Genomic DNA, 23672 nt, shown 5'->3' on the forward strand with positions numbered 1-23672 from the left:
GAACAACACCTCACACCCTATTCCAAGATAAGATCCAAATGGATACAGGATTTAGAAATAAAAAAACAATATTATAAGCAAATTAGAGGATCAAGGACTAGTTTACCTTTCAGATCTATGGAAAGGGGAGCAGTTTATGACTAAGGAAGACATGGAGAACATCACCAAAAACAAACTAGATGATTTCAATTACATTAAATTAAAAAGCTTTTGCACAGATAAAACCACTGCAACCAAGATCAAAAAAAATGTATTAACCAGGAAACAATCTTTACAACTAATGATTCTGACAAAGGACTCATTTCTGAAATATACAGAGAACTGAGTCATATTAAAAAAAATCTGTTCCCCAGTTGGCAAATGGTCAAAGGATATGCAAAGGCAATTTACAGATGAGGAAATCAAAGCAATCCCTAGTCATATGAAGAATTGTTCTAAATCATTACTTATTAGAGAAATGCAAATTAAAGCTTCTCTGAGGTACCACCTCACACCTCTCAGACTGGTCAATATGACCAGAAAGGATAACCATCATTGTTGGGAAGGTTTGGGGAAATCTGGGACACTATTACATTGTTGGTGGAGCTGTGAACTCATCCAACCTTTCTGGAGAGAAATTTGGAACTACACCCATAAGGCAACAAAAATGTGCATACCCTTTGATCCAGTAATACTACTACTGGGTATATACCCTGAAGAGATGAGGCAAAAGGGGGAAAACATCACTTGTACAAAAATATTCACAGCCGCCCTGTTTGTGATGGCAAAGAACTGGAAATCAAGTAAATGTCCTTCAATTGGGGAATGGCTTAGCAAACTGTGTTATATGTATGTCATGGAACACTATCATTCTATTACAAACCAGGAGGAATGAGAATTCAAGGAAGCATGGAGGGATTTGCATGAACTGATGCTGAGTGAAATGAATAGAACCAGAAAAATACTGTACACCCTAACAGCAACATTGCTGTTATGATTAACCTTGATGGACACACTTATTTCATCGGTGCAATAATCACGGACAATTTGGGGCTGTCTGCAATGGATAATACCATCTGTATCCAGATAAAGAATCATGGAGTTTTAACAAAGTTCAAGGACTAATCCCTTTAATTTAGAAAAAAAACTACTATCTTATTGTCTGATCTTGCTATCTCTTATACTTTATGTTTCTTCTTTAAGGATATAATTTCTCTCTCATCACACTCAATTTGGATTAATGTACAACATGGAAACAATGTAAAGATTGACAAATTTATTTCTGTTGTGGGATGGGGGGAGGGAAGTGAGATGGGGGAAATTGTAAAACTCAAAGTAAATAAAATGTTTAAAGATAAAAAATATTAAAAATTATTTTTAAAAGAATGCAAATATATGAAATTGCAAGTTGTGTACTACCTTGAACATACTGAGTATTTAATAAATGTTTTAGCTATTATATTTGATAATCTAAAGTAAAGCTCTTCCAGAGATATCTCAAAATGAAATTCACTATAGAAAGTCATCACTTTTAAAATTTATACCAATCATATTCATTTTAAATATATCATAACTAGTGTCCCTCTGAAGTCATAAATTTAGTTCTTACAAAAATTTTAGATAAGAGTCTTTTTATTTCTTTCTTAAACTGTTTCTTTTTTTGACTAGCAGACTAGCAGAAAAGAGTAAAGAGCAAAAATACTGAAGTATTTTAAGTTCTTTCCATACCTCTTACATTTGTATTCATGAACACTACATTGATTCACAGTTTGTTAGTGCTGCTAATACTTACCAACTCCCAATTCTAAGTAGCAGTTCCTGGATTAAAGTAGGAAATTATTACAAATATAACAAATAAAAAAGTGCAAAACTCTGATATGAATAATTCACTTCACACAGAGAAAATTTACAAAAGAGCAATAGAAAAAAAATAAATCCTTTCATCTATAAAGTATCCCAATGATTGGTTATTATGGACCTCAAAATTCTTGGGGAATCTGAGCCCAGAAAGTAAAGATCCACATATTCAGGTGATCTAGGATGAGATCATACAGTGCTAACTTTACTCAAAGGAAAAAGAACTCAAATGGAAAGCAAAAAATATAGTCCTGGCACACACACCATTTTAAGAATTAAGCTGGGTAAGAAGATACAGACCACTACAAAAAAATGAGAACTCAATAATAACTAAAAGTCCAATTTAAAAAGGAAAAAAAGACTGTAACCATTGCAGAAAAAGATTCAATGGAGAGAAGACTTGAAAGATTTTCTGAAGAAAAGATCAAAGCTGAATGGAAACTTTAAAGTACAACAAGAGTGAAGAGAAACATAAAAAAGATAAATTTATGTGAGTAATTGTAAGGGGCTGTAAGACTATGATATTCTAATAGGTAAATAAAAAACAACAGTCTCTTCAGAATAATTTCTCCAAAATGGTATTGCAAGAGCCAAATTTGAAAAAGAAAGGTAAATTAATTTTTGTTCTGAAGATTTTAAGAGGGAATAGAAAAGGAAAAGTGAAAGGAATGTTCTTGTGCCAAAGAGAGAAGAAAGGAGTAGAATACTCTACTTCTCAGAAGTGGGATATGTAAGAAGATGAGCAAATAAACATAGATGAAGAAACTGAACACAAAAGACATCTAATGAACTTCACTCTTAACCACAAAAAAAATGCTTCTATTCACACAAAGATTTAGATATAGAAAAATAGCAACCTCAACAGAGAAATTACCAGGGATAAAAATGAATGAAGGGTCTGAGAGAGGATACTACCAGGAATGGAAAATCTCAAGCCAATAAATGTCCTGATCCTGAGAGGAAGGGGCAGGGAAGAGGAAGAGGAAGAAAAGAAATATAAACTGGATTGTTGATTGAATGATTGGTGAATGACTGAACAAATTAAATATAGGAATATTATATAATATGAATAAGCCATAAGAAATGGATATAATTTCCAAGAATTCTGATTCTGGTCTGATGAAACATAGAAGCTATTAGATCAAGAACAATATATATAGTAGGAAGATAACATTTTTAAATAATTTTGAAAGACTGTAAAAATAACTTTTGATGTCTTTATTTTTATATCATCATACTATTCCCTGGCATACAAAATTCTTCCTCATCCAGAGAACCATCCCATATAAGAAATAGTATTTTGGAAAGAAAGTCAGGGGCAGAGAGACAAAGAGGAAGAGACAGCAATAGGGAGAGAGAGAGAGAGACAGAGACAGTGGAACAGAGACAGAGACAGAGAGAGAGAGACAGAGAAAACAAGATAAAAAAGAGAGACAAAGAGAGAGAGAGAGAGAGAGAGAGAGAGAGAGAGAGAAGAGGTAGAAAAAATAAGCAAAACTAATCTACAAACTGGAAAAGTTCCAAAATCACATATATCTCCCACCTCCATGAAGAAGATGGAATGATGGTATCCTCTTGTATTTCTCTCATATTTCAATAATTTTCAAAGTACTTCCCTAATACTTGGAAATATTATTTCTAACACATGAGAATGTGCTTAACATAATATTCATTTTTATATGAAGTTATTTTATGGGGAGGAGGAGAGCAAGGAAAGAAGGAAGAGAGTGGGGGAAAGTGGAAGACTGAAAAATTATAGGAGAGTAAGAGAATAAGAAGAGACAGAGAGAAGGAATGATGGAGGGAGTGAGAAAGTTAGGGAGGAAAGGAGGATTTGCATGCTCTAGGACACCAAAACCAAAGATATTTATACTTTGATTTCTTTCATCTTATTGCTGTTCCAAGTATTTCAAGATCGACATAAAATAATATTGGAGATAGGGAACAGACAGCTTTGCTTTTTTATGGTATTTATTGGAAAAGACATCCCCATTGCACCAAAAAAATTATAATTGTTAAATATACTAGCGATCCTTCTAGTTATTCATATTTTTATAGTCATTGCAAATTATGACTACAGATCAGATGTTTTCATGCTTTTTGTACTTATCCTACTCATTAATCCTTACAATATCCTTGTACATTAAGATACATGGAAGTATTACAATTTATTTAGTTGTTCTAGCAGTCATTGTTGCCTTTGTTTTGATTCCAGTTCTTTGCTTTCACAAGAAATTCTGCTATAAATATTTTGTTGTACATGGGCCTTTTTTCATATCAATTGCTTCCTGGGGCTATAATCACAGTGATGGAATCTCTAGGTCAAAATATCCACAGATTTTATTCATTTTATGAGTATAATTGCAAATTGGAGAATATCAATATAAATTCAGGGGCATACGGGGTTATTCAGCTAATTGATTGTGTACAAGAGGTGTTTAAAATCATGTGAGGATGTACCTCTGTGGAGGACATTTAAGATAGAGTTTTTCTGCTAGATTGCCCAAATTTAAAAGTATGTGTATAAATATTCATATAACTTTACTATTAAAACTAAATATTTAATTAATTAATATTATATAATTATATATGAATATACAATTTCTATTATGTAATATGACAACAGAAATAGGAATGTTACTTTAACTTATTTAATTTAATGTAATTTGCTTAATTACAATCTTAAATCATTTTAAAATTAATTTTAAACTAGACTTCTCATTGCAAAATATAAAAATGAAGGGGAGAAAAAAAATAGTCAATAGAATACACAGTGACCCTCTAATTTACTTTAATGTCCAAAATAACTAAGTATTTGTGAAAGGAGGAAATGCATAATGTATTGTATGAAAGTACGTTTGTTTCTGCATATGAAAAATTAGAGCAGTTAGATCTTTCAGATTCACATGATTCATGAATATATGAGAATAGATAAAAAATGACTAACTTTATGTAGTACTGACTATGGATTGATCAGGTACTCTGCTTAGCACTTTACAGGCATTATCCTATTATCCCATCACAGCAACTGTGGGACATAGGTCTTTTTATGATCACCACTTAAGTGATGAAGAAACTGAGGTGAAGAAAGAATAAGTGAATTGCCCAGGATCACACAGGTAGTAAAGGTGTGAAGTCAAATTAGAACTCAGATCTTTCTGAATCCAGACCTAACATTCTATCCATTGTATCATAATATCCATTGCTCCATTCAGCTTCCTGGAGATAAGTGAATGCTTTCCACCCATGCGAGATTAATCAGAAGGCAGGAGGAAGTCATTCTCCATTCTGTCTTCATCATAAAAAATATATTAGAACAACACTAAAACAAACAAAGGTGGTTTAAAAGTTACTTCTCCAGTTGAAAAAAAAATTGCATTTCAAAATGATTGTCTTGAGTTACTGGGAACATAGTCTTTGATAAACAAGAGAATGAAATTAAATGACCCAGATTGGTGCCAAATCCATGACACTGCCTTTCTTTGCAAGATAATTCTACGCTTCTGGACTAATGATGCAGTCATTATGACAATATCTTGGTTGAATTAACTAATTAGGACTGTGGACAACACTTAAATGTATCTTTAAAAATTGTTATCATACAGAAGCAAGAGATAGAAAGAAAAAATCTATTTAAAGTAACCATAGATAGCATAAAATACTTTGTAGTATATCTTCCAGGACAAACTTAGAAACTATATGTAAACACTTTTCAAGCAAATAAAATCTAATCTAAATAATTGGACAGAATCAGTTGCTCATGGGTAAGCCACACTAACATAATGAAAATGATGATTCTATCTAAATTAAATTACTTATTCAGTGCCATATCAAACTAATAAAAAATATTTCATTGAGTTAGAAAAATATTAACAAAATTCAAATGAAGGAACAAAAGAATATAAAGGAAATTAATGAGAAAATGCAGTCATATGAGATCTAAAATTATATTCCTGGTTAGAAAACAGTTGTGGATCAGTGGAATAGTTTAGGTAAAAAAGAAACAGTAGTAAGTGATTAGATTAATCTACTGCTCGATAAACCCAAACACTTAAGCTTCTGGAATAAGAATTCATTCTTTAATAAAAAGTGCTGGGAATACTTGAAAATTTTATGGTATAAACAAGGTATAGCACACCCTATACCAAAATAAGGTCAAATTGGGTATTTGGGTTTAAATATAAAAGATGATACCATAAGTCAGTTAGGAGATCTGTAGGAACTATGGGAAAGGGGTGGGGGTGGGGGGAGTTTATGACCAAAGAAGAAATAAAGAACATTATAAAAGGCAAAATGATTACATTAAATTAAGGGGAAATTACACAAATAAAGCCAATGCAACCAAGATTAAAGGAATGCAGTAAGTTGAGAAACAATCTTTACAGTCAGTATTTCTGATAAAGGAATCATTTCTAAAATATATAGAGAACTGAGTCAAATGTATAAAAATACAAGTCATTCCCCAATTCAGAAATAGGTAAAGAATATGAACATTTCTCATATGAAGAAATTAAAGTGTCTATAGTCATGCAAAACAAATAAATGTTCTAAACAATTATTGATTAAAGAAATGCATATTAAAACAATTTTGAGCTACACCTCACACCTATAAGATTGGTCAATATGACAGAAAAGGAAATGATAGATATTGCAGGGGATGTGGGAAAACTGGGACACTAATGCAATTGGTGGAGTTGTGAAGTTATCTAAATTTTTGGAGAATCATGAGGAACAACAATCAAAGAGCTATAAAACTGTGCATACTCTGATCCAGCAGTACAGCTACTAGGGCTATATCCCATAGAGATCGGAATAGAGGGTAAAGAACAAACATGTACAAAAATATTTACAACAACTCTTTTTTCAGTGACAAAAAACTGGAAATCAAAGGGATGCCTAGCAACTTGCAAAAGGCTGAACAAATTGTTATATGAATGTGATGGAGTACTATTGTTATGTAAGAAATCATGAGTGTCCAGTATTGAGAAAAACTTGGAAAGACCAGCAGGAACTGATGCTAAGTGAAGTGAGCAGAACCAGAAGAACATTGAGCACATTAACAGCAATATTGTGTGATGATCAATTATGATGGACTTGCTCTTGTCAACAGTACAATGATCAAAGACAAATCTAAAGGACTTAAAATGGAAAATACCATCCACATCCAGAGACCTATAGAGCCTGAATGCAGACCAAAGCATAATATTTCCAATGTTTTTAATTTGTTTTGTTTCATGGTATTTCCCCCTCTCAAGGTTTTTTCTTCCTTTTTGTTCTGATTCTTCTTTCACAACATGGTTAATCTGGAAATATGCTAAATATAGCTATTCATGTATAACCTATATTACATAATGTGCTGTCAAGGGGATAGGAGAGGGAAGGGAGAGGGGAGAAAAATGGAGAACTAAAAACTTTACAAAAAATGATTGTCGAAAACTACCTTTGCATGTAGATATAAAAATGAACAATTTTTTAAAATTTTATCTCTATCATTTTTCAAAAATGGTAGAAACAAACCATCTGGTCATGAAGAGAAAGTTCAGTTATTGTTCAGTATAAGAACTTGGAGAAGTTTTCAGGTCAGGCTTTGAATCAGTAGTCCAGATTCTGACATTTCTTGCATGACCACTAGAAAGATACATAACTCCTCTCAATTTTAGAATCTTGCCTTCAGAATGATAATAATAATGTTACTTGAAAAAAATGTACTCATAAGATACTTATGATAAAATGTCCCTCAAATCCTTAAAATAGATTCTTGTGATAAAATGACTCTTTAACTCTTAAAAATCATGATTTAGAGAGGACTTATTATCATTAACGCCTTTTTCAAGGAGAGGATACTGTTAAGGAATACACAGATCCTTTGAGTTATAAAGAGCCCTCAGAAATCATCCGGTTCAAGAAACCAGTCTTCTATCTTGAATCCTTTGGTGAAGCCTACAGACCTTTCCTAAGAATAAGTTCTTTAAATGTAAAAAAGAATACATGGATTTAAATAGAAACTATTTTTATGAAAGCAGAGCTATTGAAATATTTTTTTTAGGTTTTTGCAAGGAAAACGGGGTTAAGTGACTTGCCCAAGGCCACACAGCTAGGAAATTATAAAGTGTCTGAAGCCAGATTTGAACTCAGATACTCCTGACTCCGGGGCTTGTGCTCTATCCACTGCACCACCTAGCTGCCCCAATTGAAATCTTTTTTAAAACAAATAGTTGGACCTAAAGTTAAGTTCCTCCAAAACAGTTTTATCTCCTCATTTAACAAATAGCAAATTCGATGCAGATACACTGTCATTCCCACAACATCCTCTGAAACATAGCATAGAGAATATTCTTTCATCTGACAACTGATTCTACTCTCTGAGGGGATAGTAAATAAAATCCCCAGAGCATTTCCCGTCTCAATGGGATGACAGAAGTTTTCCTCATGGGTTTTTCCAACACCCAGGAGCTGCAGGTGTTACAGGCTATTTTCTTGCTATTGAACTACTTGATGGCTCTGACAGGAAACCTGCTCATCTTCACCCTCATGTCTCTAGATGCACAACTCTACACCCCCATGTACTTCTGCTGAAAAATTTGGGGGTTTTTTTAGATCTATGTCTTATTTCTATCTTAAATTTATTGCAAAATCCCTGAACCACAACCATTTCATCTCATTGTTATAGTACAGCTCTTTTTAACTATCTTTTTTACGTCATAATCAGAGTTTTTTCTCCTAACAATGGCTGTTATGTGGCTGTCTGTCAGTCCCTAAAGTCAAGATTATGAGAGCCACTCATGTGAAGATGGCAACTAGAGATTTGTTTGGGTCCCTGTAGGCAATTAATACATATGTTTTGCCTCTTTTTAGATCCAAGGAGATCTTCAATTCTACTGTGTTGCCCCTTCCCTGTTCAGATCTCTTGCTCTGAGACAGACCATACATTTAATGTGATTTTAGCACTTAGGTTCAATTTAGTGATTCTCTGTTGCATTTCCATAATAGTTTTATTTTTTTTCAAATGTGCTAAAGATTTCAACCATAGAGAAGGAACAAAGATCTTCTCCATTTGTCTACCCCACCTCTTTGTTCTCATGTCTTAACTAAACCATTCTTTGGGATCTAATTCTGTTCTGGAAATATTTTTATTTATGGTCTATATAATGATTATCCTGATGCTGAATGCCATCATTTAGACACTGAGGGAAAAATGACCTGAAGATTTCACTGAAGAAGTTCATGATTTGGAGACATTTTTCAGAGACATTAATTTTAAGAGCTTTCTAATCATATTACTACTTTTTTATTTATTTGCACATTACTAAAATATTCTTGTTTAAGAGTAAACATAATACCCCTTACCCAACAAAAATATAAAACCTCATGAGAAATAAAGTAAAAGAAAGAGAAAAAATGTGCTTCAGTCTGTGTTCCAATACCATCAGTTCTGTCTCAGGTGGATCACATTCTTTATCATAAATCCATCATAGAAGTTACTTCCATATTTTTCCATAGTTGCTGTTGCTGATTGTAATTCCCTCCATCCATTCCAACCCACTACTATCTATTATATTTTCTCTCACCTTTCACTCTGTCCCTCTTCAAAAATGTGCTGTGAGGCAGCTGAGTGGTGCAGAGGACAGAGCACCATCCCTGAGGCCAAGAGGTCCCAAGCCTACATCCCACCTCAGAGACCCAGAAACCACCTTGCCCCATAGTCCCAGACAGGCCACCCAATCTCACCACCTTAAAAAAAAAGTAAAAAAATAAAATGTGTTATATCTGAGCATCCTCTCCTATGATCTACCCTCTCCTCTATTACCAGCATTCTCCCTCTCCTCCCACTGTCCCTCTTCTTTCCTTTTTCTTCTAAATGTCTATACCCTATTGAGTGTGTATGCTGTTTCCACTCTGAGACATTTCCAATGAGAAATGTCTCATTCCCCCTCGCCTTCCCCCTTTCCATTCCATTTCAAAAGCAACATGAAATATCTTTTATATGAAATTTCTTAGCCTATTCTACCTCTCCTTTCTCTTACTGCCAGTATATTTCCCTTTGACCCATTGAGTCCATTTTTACAGTATATCATATCTTCAAAGTCAGGTCTCTCCTGTGCCTTGTCTATAAACTCCTTCTACTTGCTCTATTAAATAAGAATGTTCATATAAGTATTTTCAGAATCATCTTCCATGTAGGAATATACACAGTTCATCATGATTAAGTCTCTCATGTATTACCCTTCCCATCTACTCTCTCTATGCTTTACCTGAGTCTTGTACTTGAAGATCAAACTTTCTGTTCAGCTCTGGTTGTTTCAACAGGAACAGTTGAAATTTCCTTTTATCATGAAAGTCCCTCTTTTCCTTTGGAAGAGGATGTTCAGTTTAGCTAGGTAGTTGATTCTTGGTTACATTCCAAGCTCTTTTGCCTCCCGGAATACTATATTCCAAGCCCTATGAGCCCTTAATGTAGATGGCTGCTAAGTCCTGGGTAATCCTGACTGCAGCTCCATGATATTTGAATTCTGTCCTTCTGGATTTCTCTTTGTCTTGGGAGCTCTGGAACTTGGCTATAATATTCCTGGGGATTGATTTTTTTTGGATCTCTTTCCAGGGGAGATCAGTGGATTCTTTCAATTTATATTTTGCCCTCTATTTCTAGGATATCAGGGCATGTAGAAATTCTTTAAAAATGAGGTCAAGGCTCTTTTCCTAATCATGACTTTCAGGCAGACCAATAATTTAAAAATTAATATCTTTCCCAGGTCTATTTTCCAGATCAGTTGTTTTTTCAATGAGATATTTTACATTTGCTTCTAGTTTTTCATTCTTTTGGTGTTGAATTATTGTGTCTTGAGATCTCGCAAAGTCATCAGCTTCCTTTAGCTCCATTCTACATCTGAAGGATTTGTTTTCCTCAGAGAGCTTTCTTATATCTTTTTCCATCTGTCCAATTCTGCTTTTGATAAATATGTGAACTGTTTTATCCATTTGACCTAAACTGGTTTTTAACATGTTATTTTCTTCAGCAATTTTTTGTATCTGCTTGACTAAGCTGATGACTTTGTTTTCATGTTTTTCCTGCATCTCTCTCATTTCTTTTCCCAATTTCTATTCTATCTCCCTTCCTTGATTTTCAAAATCTTTTTTGAGCTCCGCCATAGCCTGGGCCGAAGTTCTATAACTCTTGGATTCTTTAGATGCAGAAGCTTGAACTGTCTAATCTACAGATTGAGTATTTTGGTCCACCATAGGATCAAAGTAATTGTCTATGATCAGATTTTTTTCTGTTTACTCATCTCCACAGTCTGGTCTGGGGGGTGCTTACTGAGCTTTTGAGTGTTAGTGGAACATCCCTAGAAGTACCTCAGTATATGAGGCTGTGACTGCTCTCCTGGTCTGTTGAATGATCACAAGCATACCTCTCTACCCCAGGCTATGAGGGGGATCCCTGCTCTATGGGGGGTGGGGGCCAGACTGAGACCAGGGTCTAAATATGGTTAAATCTCCAGAGTCCCATCCCAGGGACAGATAACAGACCTCAACAATCTCCCTCCATTCCTTTCCCTTCTGTTGACTGAGTGCTCAGGGAGAAGCTGCCAGGCAGCTCCTGATGGGCAGCTCCACAGACCTGCTTCCATTTCCTGGAATCTTGGGCTGTGCTGTGGGCTGCGGCTGGGCTGAGGGTCTGGGCTTCTCGCTCTCTCTGGCAGAGGTCTCCCTGCTGATCTTCTAAGTTGTGCTTGATGCTCCCTGGGGTGCAGGTCTGAAAACTACTTCTGCTGCCTGGAGCAGGCACTCCCAGGTGCCCTGGGGCTGTTCTGAGGAGGCTGAAGCTCCTTCTCTCTGGTGCACAGCAGCCCCCTCCAACCCCAGAGAGCAGAGCTTGCCCACTATTTTCCAGTTTAACTTGAGCTGGAGAATTGCCTCACTGGATCTTTCTTTGGGTTATTTCTCTTGATAATTTAGTTAGGGTCATAATTTTAAGGTTTTTGAAATATTTAGAAGAGCATGCCTAAGAGAGGCCCTGCTCTTGCCATCATCTTGGCTCCAACCCACCTTTATTTTTTAAGGAAAAAAAAATGAATCAGTTGTGCCTATTCATGCTTAATATTATCTGTACTTTTCTGACTTGTTCATATCAAGTTCAAATCCTGTCTCAAACACTTAATAATTACCTAGTTGTGTGACCTTGGACAAGTCACTTGACCCCATTGCCTTAAATAAAGAAAATTTAAAAAAAAGAAAGTTCTACCAATATAATCTTAGTATTAATAGGGGAAGAGAGAGTTTAACTGGTATAGAGAAACAGAACTATTGTGTGTCAGACACAAAACATGAAACCATGACTTTCTCATTCCAAGACAAGCTCATTATACCCAATCAACTCTTCCCCTGTAATACTACTTGGTCTTCTTGTAATCTGTCTTTACCTTTTCAAATTCATAATCCACACTGATACAAAATTGTGTGAATTTCTAAAAATAAATCTGTTTCTTTTACTTAAGTAGCTTCAATGGCTTCCAAATATCTGCTATGACTAGTCATGTGGTCCATCCTCCCTGTTTCATTAGAATTGAACCACCTACCTATGAGAAGAAAATACTGATTATTTTTTCCAGGGACAGAACAACCCAAAAATGAACCAAGTTTCTGTCTCTTCCTGAATCTACACAGACCCCAAGTAAATTGTTTGACTACACATTACACATTTAGAATTTCTCTAGTTTTGCCCCACAACTTATTTTACTAAAAGTTTGAATAAAACTTCCTGTGGGGATTGTATTACTATTCAACTTTACCTATTCAAGGGAAGAATAAAGCAATACATTCTCAAACTAGAATCTAAAAGACTGATTTCAAAGATGTAAATAAATAAAAATTAAAAATAAATTTTAAAAAAGATTGATATCAATCCTATGTATGTAAATTAAGACATAAACAAATTCATGGTCACTTACCAAGTGTATCATTTATTTATTATGCTTTGCTCTCTACTTCTTTTATGCTTATTTGTTTAGCAATTCTTTGCTAAAATTAAATGTTAAAGTATCAAAATATGTGCATCTGCATCAAGGAAGAGTCAATTCTACTAAATCCATGCCCCATGGGAATTTAAAATGTAATTTAAAAAATGAAATTCCCAATCAATGGATGGAGGATCTGAGTTAAATTCTAATTAGTTAGAGCCACAAATTGATATATGTCTTGACACCAAGTTAATGTCACTTTGATAAGAGAAATGGAACGGTATGATAAAAGATTATTGATTCTCTGAGAGGCATACATGGTACAAATTTTATCCAGCACATCTGCTCACAAAGATAACTGTAAACTACACAGCTGAGCATAGGACTCTCCAGTGGAAGCCTATTAACATCACTGAGCAGTTAAAATACCTACATATATTAGTTAGATTTTTTATTTTTTTCAGTGTTGCAAGACAACATATTATCAGGTGTATTACATCTCTGTCAGTCAACAATAAAGGAGTAGGGTAACTTAGAATATCTGTGAGATTACCTACACTTACTTTTATCCAATGCCTGTCACTTTTAGTTTAGGACATTTACTAGCTACAATATCTTAATATTTTCTAAGAACAATAAAGGGAGTACCCTAGTGGAAGATCCATGTCCAGATCTCAATCCCAATCCAATCCCAATATGGGCAAATAAGAGATCCACATTGACATCAAATCAAACTGTCTTCATCATTGGCACTCTCAATTGTATCAAACATGGGCATATTTCTCCCTGGGTATATAATTTAGAGGTAATTACATAGCCTTCTCCTTCAGTTCATTCTATTAGCAACACAGGAGAGGCTTGGAATTCTGAACTTAAGAGTCTAAAAGACCTAAATTTGAACACTGACTCAGACAGCTATTATCTGTGTGGTATTGGACAAGTCACTTTTTCTCTTAGCCTCTGTTTCTTCACCTATAAAATTAAAAAAAACAATAGCACCTACTTTATAGCATTATATAAGGATAAAATGAGACAATGTGTATCAAGTCCTTTGGACAGCTCATAAATAAATGCTAGCTGGTATTTCCACAACTACAACAACAACAACAACAACTAACAACAAACAGCAACCACTATTGCTCCCACTATTACAACTATTAAAACTTGCATTCAAGTGCCTGCCCCTAAAACAGGTATAGCATGCATGCTCATATTCACCTTGGCCTATAAATTCCTCCTATCAATGTTTAAGGAATAGTACTCCATCTCTTCCACAATATTCCAGGTGTAGGTCTTGTTTGGGGTCATACATATATCTACTGTGACTTTTGGTATCCAAGATTACAACATGATGTAAATTGTTATATTTAATCTTGTAAAATGAGCAGTCATACCAAGGATCAAACAGGTAACCATCAGGCTTGAAGCTTTCCCTTTGCCCTGACTACCTACTTTTCTGAATGGCAGTAGCATTAGACACTAGTATGGACCTGCCCCTACCCAGGAGGATGAAGCCTGTTAGGTAGTAGTAGTAGTAGTAGTAAACGACTCATCAAGATCCAATCCAGAATTTTTCTAATATAATCCTGCAATGATACCTTTCCAATCCTCCATTTCAGCTTCCTTTTATATGGTTGGTATCTTCCCTCTATTATTATGATTATATAAGTTCCCAAAAGGCAGAAAATTATGGGGTTTTTTCACTTCTTTGACATTACCAGCATTTAGCATAGTGTCTGACATATAACTAGGCTTAATAAATTCTTGCTGATGTAATTATGTTGACTAAGATTGCTTACCAAACAAAAATCAAATTCATTCATTTACACCAGAAAGAAATTTTACAATATCCCTCTCATTGTCTCATATTAAAAATCCTAGTTTATCTCAAAGTTCAAGACTGTATTATTCATGACTACCTAGATGAAGATTCATTTCTTCCAAGCATATCAACTTTGGTCCAAAGGGCAAAGAGTTCACCAAAATGCATACTTTATTGCATATTACTTGGCTGACTAGATCACCCTATTACTTAAGGACAGAAATATATCTTCTACTTTTGTACTAAATGAATGATTGGATGAATCAATGAATAAATGAATTCCAAAGCTCCTTAACTTCTATTTGTTATGTTCACGAAAGAGAGATGACTGGGGAAGGAGCTCATAAAAATAATCTTCAGAGCTGATTTTTCTCACTAGATCTCAGGATATCCCATCAGCTATGACCATTACCATTTTTTGCGCCTAGTGACTATCTGCATCAGGGGTGAGGAGCCAATTTCCTGTCAAGGAACATTGGAATATTTATAACATCATTCTTGGGCTATACTTGTTCAAACATTTAATGAATTCATCCCTAAAATGTTCCAAGATTTATTGCATTTCAAAACTGTGGTTGCCTTGGCAATGCCAGACCAATGTGACCCACAGGTTAGATGTTCCCCTCTCCTGATCTAATAATAGGCAACCTGACGTAAAATAGAAAGATAGATAGATAGATAGATAGATAGATAGATAGATAGACAGACAGACAGAGACAGAGACAGATAGATATAGAGACAGAGACAGAGACAGAGACAGAGACAGAGACAGAGACAGAGACAGAGACAGAGACAGAGATAGAGATAGAGATAGAGATAGAGATGGAGATAGAGATAGAGAAAGATATATGTATTTTCCAAGCTGGTCCTACCCTCCACATGCACATGTACTTTTCACAATCAACTTCCCCTTCATGAGTTCAACATACTTCTAACATTTTCCACAAAGCATTCTTGTTTCCTTTCTGACCATTGGACCATGTCTTATCCTTAAGTTGCACACATTTCAGTCCCTGTAATACAATAAGTACTATGACTTAAGGGTAATACCATAACACCTTACTATCTATAAGCCACCTCAACATAAGGTTCTCATACGCTTGGCACTGTACAGTATAATGGCAGTTAGAACTTGTTCAAATCAACTCCTTGTTCTTGAACCATATCCTCATTGCTCTTTTTCCTCAAGACAGTTTATCAGAGTTTTCCAGCATGGATAACTTCCCATGTCCTTACTTAACTGATTTTATTCATGCAAAACTGTTTCATTTTTTTTTTACTTTCACTTAGAGAAATTTCATATTGTATTCAACAGCCTGTTTATAACTGTAAACTTTAAAAGAAACAGGCTTAAGAAAAAGATAGAGAATAGAGAAAAAAAAGAAATTTTAAGTATTATTTATAGAAAAACAATTCACAATGGAAATTTTCATTTTATTTGCTGTTTTTTAAGTTAAATGAAAAAACTATCCTCAGTAAAAATAAGGCATCTAAGAAAATAAAAAAGTTAAGTAGAAAATAGATTTCAATTTATAAAACTACAAACTTCTGCTATAAGAAGAGCCTAGTGATTTTTGTTTCCTCTGGATATCCATATGCCCCAAATTCACCCATAATATTTAGAAGTTTGATATAGGAGAGAGACCCATGACATCATAAGACCTGACATCAAATATTGGTTATATCATTTATTGTTTGCACAACCTTCAATTGTTCTAAGTATTTTAGCTGTAACTTTCAAGAACTATAAGTATGACAGACAATTTAATAATTTTTTTCCAAGACAAAATTATAGGTTTTTGAAAATTTAATAGTAGAGATGCTATTTCTAATACATAGGTTTATATAAGATGAGGAAATTAAGTAAGCCTCCAGGAGGCCAAGTGGGTAGATAACCAGAAATAAAATGATATTTTTTTGGGAGGGGGTTGGTTTTTTTTTGCAAGGCAATGGGGTTAAGAGGCTTGCCCAAGGCCACACAGCTTAGATAATTATTAAGTATCTGAGGCTGGATTTGAACTCAGGTACTCCTGACTCCAGGGTCAGTGCTCTATCCACTGTGTCACCTAGCCACCCCAATAAAAAGATATCTTATTGAAAATAGGATGGTTCCTCCTCTCTTAACCCTGAACTTTCAAAGCTCTCAGATCATGCAGGTCACAATAAATATATTTACCTTTTCTTTCAGCAACTATACATGTCGTTATATTGGGATAAATTCTCTTCATCCATCCTTACTTAATTTGAGATTCAATTTTACATTCTTTTTGTTTTGTCTAAAGCAAAATTCATTTTGCAAAACAAAAAAAAAAAAAAAGAGGAGCAAAGTAATAATAAAGAGTCCCAACTCTTCTCTTTGTTATCATCATCCTATTAAGTGAAGGTGGGATCCTTTCCTTTCTGTGTCCCTAATAATTTTAACAATATGTCTTTGAAAAAACTTTTCATTCTCTCTAGATATTCTTACTAATTTCAATTCATTATTAACTTTATGACTCCTAACTATAATCTTACACATCATGCTACCCTTTTTGTATTTTTTTGTTATCTATCTTTGCTTTCATCTTCTATTCATGCCTTTTTCATTTTGATGGGAAATTTTCTATTTCCATCTTCAAAATGCTTCTCTTGACCCATACCATATGGGAGACTACTAAGTAAAAACTTTATGGCCAAAAACATTTCTAAAGAAAGCTTTTGGACAAATTTACCATAGGTAATCAGGGCCAGGAAAAGTGGCAATGTTATTGAAACTTATGTTTTGAGGGAATAAGTGAGGTTAAACAAAAGCCACTTGTACAACCAAAAACAACATCAAATAATCGCAAGTTGAAAAAAAGTTATTGAAATAACTTTAAAAAAGAATTCAAAAATCAAATGAGAGATTGAGGAAAATTAGGGAAAAAATTAAAAACAAAGCAAAAAATGGGTGAAAATGAAGTTAACCAAATGAAAAAAAAGTTACAAAAATCTTAAGGAAGAAAATAACTCCTTAAAAACCAGAATTGGGCAAGAGGAATCAAATGATAGCATAAGATACTAAGAAACACTAAGACTAGAAAAAATAGAAGAGAATCTGAAATAACTCATTAGGAAAAACAAATGATCCAGAGAACAGAAACAATATAAACACTATCAGATTACATGAAATTTATGATAAAAAAGAATCCAGATGCAATAACAAAAGAAATTATTAAGAAAAATTGTCCTAAGTACTTTAACAAAAAAGGTAAAGTAGAAAAAATTCACCATCTGAAAGAAATCCAAGGAATAAAATTTACAAGAATTTCATAAGCCAAGTTTCAAAACTCCCAGGTTAAAAAAAGAAACTATTGCAGGCAACAAGAAAAAATGATTTAAATACTGTGGAAATATAGTCAGGATTCCACAAGACAGAGCAGCTTCTATTCTAAAAGATCATAGGTCTTGAAACATTGTTTTTGAAGAGCAAAAGAGTTAAGATTATGTCCAATAATAACTTAGCCAGAAAATTTGAACATAATCTTAACTGAAAGAAATGGGCAACTAATAAACTGAAAGACTTTCAGTTATTTGTTACAAAGCTACCACAACTCAATAGAAAATTCATATAAAGATCCAGAAGAACTATAAGGAGCATTAAAAACTAAAAATAAGATACTCATTATGGTGAAGCAGTAAACTTACTTTATATATGAAAATGTTATCACAATTTAAAAATGTGCATGAAAGAAAAATTGAGCCTGAATTTTGTATGATGAGATGTTTCTAAAAAAAAACAAAATTGGAAGGACAAAGGTTAAAGGGAGCAAATATATTATTAAAACAGGTCACGAAAGGAAGACATAATAGAGGGGAAGAAAGTGGGGAAGGGGCCTGGTAATGTTCAAACCTTACTCTCATACAAATTTAATCGGGGAAAATAAACATCTAGAAGGGTGGAGAAATCTTCTGTCCATGTTCAAAAATGAAAAAAAATGGGGGGGGGTAGATAGGAGAGGGACTTTTAGAGGAATATGTATGTGGATGAGATTTAGGAGGTTGGGGGGAGATATAGGAGAATGGGGAGTTGAGGGGAAAATAACAAGGATAGAGTAAAAAGGCTGAGTGAAAATAGTGAGTAAAAAATAAAATGAAAAAAATTCACAAATAGTAATTAGAACTTTGAATGTGATTGAGATAGTTATTGAAGTTCTCTTTCTTGTGACAAAGAACTGGAAACTGTGGGGATTCCCTTCAACTTGGTAACAGATGTGTGGTACATGGTTTTGATGCAATACTACTATGCTATAAGAAATGATAACTCAATGACCTTAGAAAGACATGGAAAGATTTGCACAAAATAGGGAAAAATCAAGTGAGCAGAACAAAGAAATATTTTATACAGTAACAGCAATAATGTTTTAAGAATAGATTTGAGTGACAAAATCATTTGGGTTATTATAAATACATATAAATTAAAAATAAAGGATCTATGAAGAATGATGCCATCTACATCCAGGAAAAGAACTGATAAACAGAAGTATGCATAGAATAATTTTACATACATCTATCTAATTGAGACTAATGAGAATTATATGGGAAAGGGAGAAGGTGGAGGGAGGGGTTGTGTTAGAGGAGAGAAGTAAAAATTAGAAATTTACATAAAAACTATTTTATATTTAAAAAGAATAGCAATGTACATAATAGATTTGCATGCTAGTTTTATTGAATAAATTAGTTTTTAAAAAAAGGAGCTTATAGGAGTCTGAATTAAACTAGAAGGGCTATTTTGTCCACATTGCATGAGATATAGTATTGCCAAGTAGGGTGATAGATAAGTAGAGTCATTTTATCCTATATACAGAGAATAGTAAAGGCATTCTAACAACATTTCACATCCAGTTCACTATTTTCATTGTGTCCTAGGATCATTGACTTAAAAATGGAAGGAAATTTAGACATTATCTAGTCCCATAGTTTTCTTGCCACCTATAGTGAAACTATTAATTGTAGATCATGATCAGATTAAAATACATTTAGAAAATGTATAACAAAATAAATAAAGCTATAATACAACATAGATGATATCAATTTATAATTGACTAATTCAACTCATAGCTACAAGAATGCATTTCTATTTCTTCATACCATTCACAAATACTAGATTTTAAAAACTGTCCCAAGGTGCTGATGAGTAGAATTATAACTGAAGTAGAAGAAAGAGCATTGAACTTAGAATCAGGGCTAATTGGACTTCAGTACTGTCTTTGTCAATCATTAGCTGTAAGATGATGTAAAGTTATGAGTACTTACTGAATTTCCATATTCTCTCCTTTAAAATAGGGATTAATATCCTGTCCTGACTACCCTGTTGATTTGCTGTGAGGTTCAAAGAAATTAAAATATGTGAAGATCCTTTTCTCTATAAGATATCATACAAGGATAAGGAATTGCTAGTCACATAACTCTGAAACCTGTTGTGAGTCCTTGTTCTTTCTAGTGAAAAAGATACTTTCCTTAATGCCACCTTTTTGAAAGATCACTCTGTTCACCCAGAAAAGACTTCTATTTAAAAAAAATTATTTGTTTATTTAGTTTTCACCAATCATTTTTTGCAAGGTTTTAAGTTTTATATTTTCCCTCCCTCTCTTCCCTCCTACTTCCCCTGACAGAAAGCAATCTGATATAACCTCTGTATTTATAACTATGCTAAACATAAATTTATATTAATCCTGTTGTGAAATAAAAATCAAATGCAAATAGAAGGAAAATAAAATTAGAGAGGAAAATGACATAATATATAAGACAACTTATAAACATTGATAATAGTAAGTTTTAGTCCACATTTAAACTCCTCAGTTCTCTCTCTGGATATGAATGATATTTTTCATTACAAGTCCTTTGGAATTGCTTTTGCTTATTTTACTACCTAAATGAACAAGACCATCAAAGCTGATCATCACCCATTGTTGTTAGTGTGTCTAAAGTTCTTCTGGTTCTGCTCATTTTATGTAATTCCTTCTAGGCTTTAGAACAGAGTTCTATTAGACTACACTATCAGCTGAGTTAAACTGTTCATTTGATTGATTTCTCATCCACTAAGTGAAATAACTAAGGGCAGACTGGTATAATTGAAAAATTGACCTTGAAATCAGGAAGATCTAAGTTCAGGTCCTGTCTCTGGCACAGACTAGGTTTACAATCCTGAGCAAGACCTAATCATTCTATGCCCCAAAATTCTCTAAAATTGTTTATTATATATATGTTGTTGCAATGCATCACAGATCTAGACCAAACAAAGAAAGAAACCACATGACTGAGTTTATTCAATAAATCTTTATTTTGGAATCATCCTAAATACAATGAAGAAGTTAATGATGGATGTAGCTAAACTGAGACAATTTGCAACACTAAAATATGGGAATGCAATTCATCCTGCACACGGGATGGGAGTCAAAAAACAATCTCCTGTCTTCAGTTTGTGTGTGTGTGTGTGTGTGTGTGTGTGTGTTGTATTTTATATGAAATTTTCTTGAGACTCTAAGACATGTTGTACATATTAACAATAAAAAATATGGCTAGTACTACTGTTTCCTATCTAAACAAAATGTGTATTTATGTGTGTGTATGAGTGTGTGTGTGTATACATATATACATACACGAAAAGCCCCTCATTTATGATAAGCAAATCAACACAATACTAACTGATACAATTATAAAATTAGACATAATCATCACTTCATACGTCATAGGGTATGGAAAAGAAGTGGCTGCTTCTGTGACATTATTTAATGAGTTTAGGATAGTCACCTGCCCCCCTCTCTGAAATGCTACCTGATATCTTACCTTTAAATTTGAATTGCTTTGATTGAACTAGCACCTACTTCAAAAGTTATAGAAATTTAAAACTTGAAAGGATCCCAGAAAATATCTAGTCCAACTTCTACCTGAAACATAAATGTCTTTTATCAAATCCTTAATACGTGGTCATTTAGCCTCTACTTTAACATCTCTAGTAATGGAGAAAGCGTTGAGTCAGAGTTAAGATGGATGATTCTTTAGGCTAAATGTTCTGCCTGGTGGAAGGAACAGAGTCCTTCCCAACAGCTTCTGCAGAGCCCCTTTCACTTCTCTATTCCTGAAAGAATAAATAATTGGGTTGAACATAGGGATAATGACAGAATAGAGGGCAGTGATAATTTTGTCCCTTTCCAAAGAGAGGTTGGAGGTTGGGCGGATATAGGTGTAAATTACAGTGGAATAGTAGAGGGAAACCACAGTAAGGTGAGATGAGCAGGTGGAAAAGGCTTTCTTCTTACCTTCAGAGGAGCGAATCCTCAGAATTGTCCGAATAATACATCCATAAGAAACCAGGATAAGGGAACAACTCCCCACCCCAAATATCACATCGGCACAGAAAGCTAGAGCTTCATTGAGATGGGTATCAGAGCAAGATAACTTCAGTATGGGTGGCAGCTCACAGAAGAAATGGTCAATAACAAGGGACCTACAGAAGTACAAGGGCACTGCCAAGCTGGTATGGACTGCTGAGTTGCTTATACCAATGACCCAGATGGTGCCTGCAATGCCAATACAGACATGACTACTCATGATCATTGGATAATGGAGGGGATGGCAGATGGCAGCATAACGGTCAAATGCCATGAGAGCCAGAAGGAGAGCCTCTGAGACTAAGGCCCATGTGAACATATACATCTGGGCCATGCAACCTGCAAATGAGATCACAGCCCTCTGAGAAAAAAGGTTGGCTAACATCTTAGGCACAATTGTAGATGTGCACAAGAGGTCAATGACAGATAAGTTACCCAAAAGGAAGTACATGGGTGTGTGAAGCTGTTGACTGGCATAGATGGTGAAGAAGATGAGAGAGTTTCCCATTAGAGCAATTACATAGATGCACAGGAAGGATACTAACAGAAGTATGCGTAGCTCCGGGAGACTGGAGATTCCCACCAGGATAAATTCTATTTCCATAGACTGGTTCTTCATCCCAACAAACTAAGAACTGGCCTTGAAAATAAGTCAAAGCAATAATGAGCCAATTTCAGTCTCTCTCTCTCTTCCATTTGATTCAGTTCAAGTCATTCCAATAAGTACTTTTAGACTTTTTTTAAGTATAGATCATAGTATGTCCTTAGGAGAGCAGAGTCTATATTTTATTTTTTCATTTTATGTCACACATTAAACCTATCTTGAGAGCAATTTATATGCATGACACTATATTAAGTACAATGGAGGTTTAAGAGGAAGGGGAGTACCAAAGAGCAACTCACTTCTCTGAGAGCTGACACTGATATATTTGAGGTGACAACATATTCCTCGACAGAGTTATGCAATAGGGAAAAAAAACAGGAAAAGTATCCAGATGAATGCAATAAAATAAATTTATATACTGCTATGTTTAGAAAATATTTTATCTATTATGCTTTTTCACAATACTCTTTAGAAATATTTTCACTTTACAGATGAAGGAATTGAAGTTCACAGATATTCACTGAGCTTTCTAAGTTCACACAAATCCATTTAGCTATTGGGGGGAAATTTTATTTTTTTAATTCAAATACCTTCTACTTCACAATGGCACTATAAACATGAGGAGGAGGAGGAGGAGGAGATCAATGAACACTGGAAAATTGTTGAGTGAAGGGCACAGAGAAGATATGAAACTTGAACTGAACCTTGAATTTAAGGTTTGGGATAGTTGGGGAGGAGGGTCTCCTATGAGCCAAACCTTAGAGTAAGATTAGAATGGACTGTGTAGGGGATTTTGGTTCAAAGGTTGTTAGGTAAAAGAGAAAATCTAAGGAGTTTGAAGTCCTAAATATATTTCCATCCAAGTAATAAGTAATCCATAAATAAATTAGTTTTAAATAAATGAATCAATTATTGCATAAAATTCTTGAACTGGGAATAGGAAATTCAGGTCTTCAGTCTAGTCTCGTCATTTGCTATGTAACTTTAGGTGCGCTACTTGACTTCTCTTGTTTTCAGTTTTCTCATCTGTAAAATGTGGACGAGTGGTACTAAATGATCTTATAAATCCCTGCCAAATCATGATATGAACTACCATAATGTGA

General features: G+C 34.2%; 1 long non-coding RNA gene across 1 annotated transcript in view; it reads right to left on the reverse strand.

The window, feature by feature from the left end:
* LOC141489747 (uncharacterized) overlaps window positions 1-23672 on the reverse strand; it is a 47026-nt gene that overhangs the window by 22516 nt on the left and 838 nt on the right. The gene's annotated exons all lie outside the window — the stretch shown is intronic.

Source organism: Macrotis lagotis, chromosome 5 (assembly GCF_037893015.1).
Source record: "Macrotis lagotis isolate mMagLag1 chromosome 5, bilby.v1.9.chrom.fasta, whole genome shotgun sequence".
Classification (NCBI taxonomy): domain Eukaryota; kingdom Metazoa; phylum Chordata; class Mammalia; order Peramelemorphia; family Peramelidae; genus Macrotis; species Macrotis lagotis.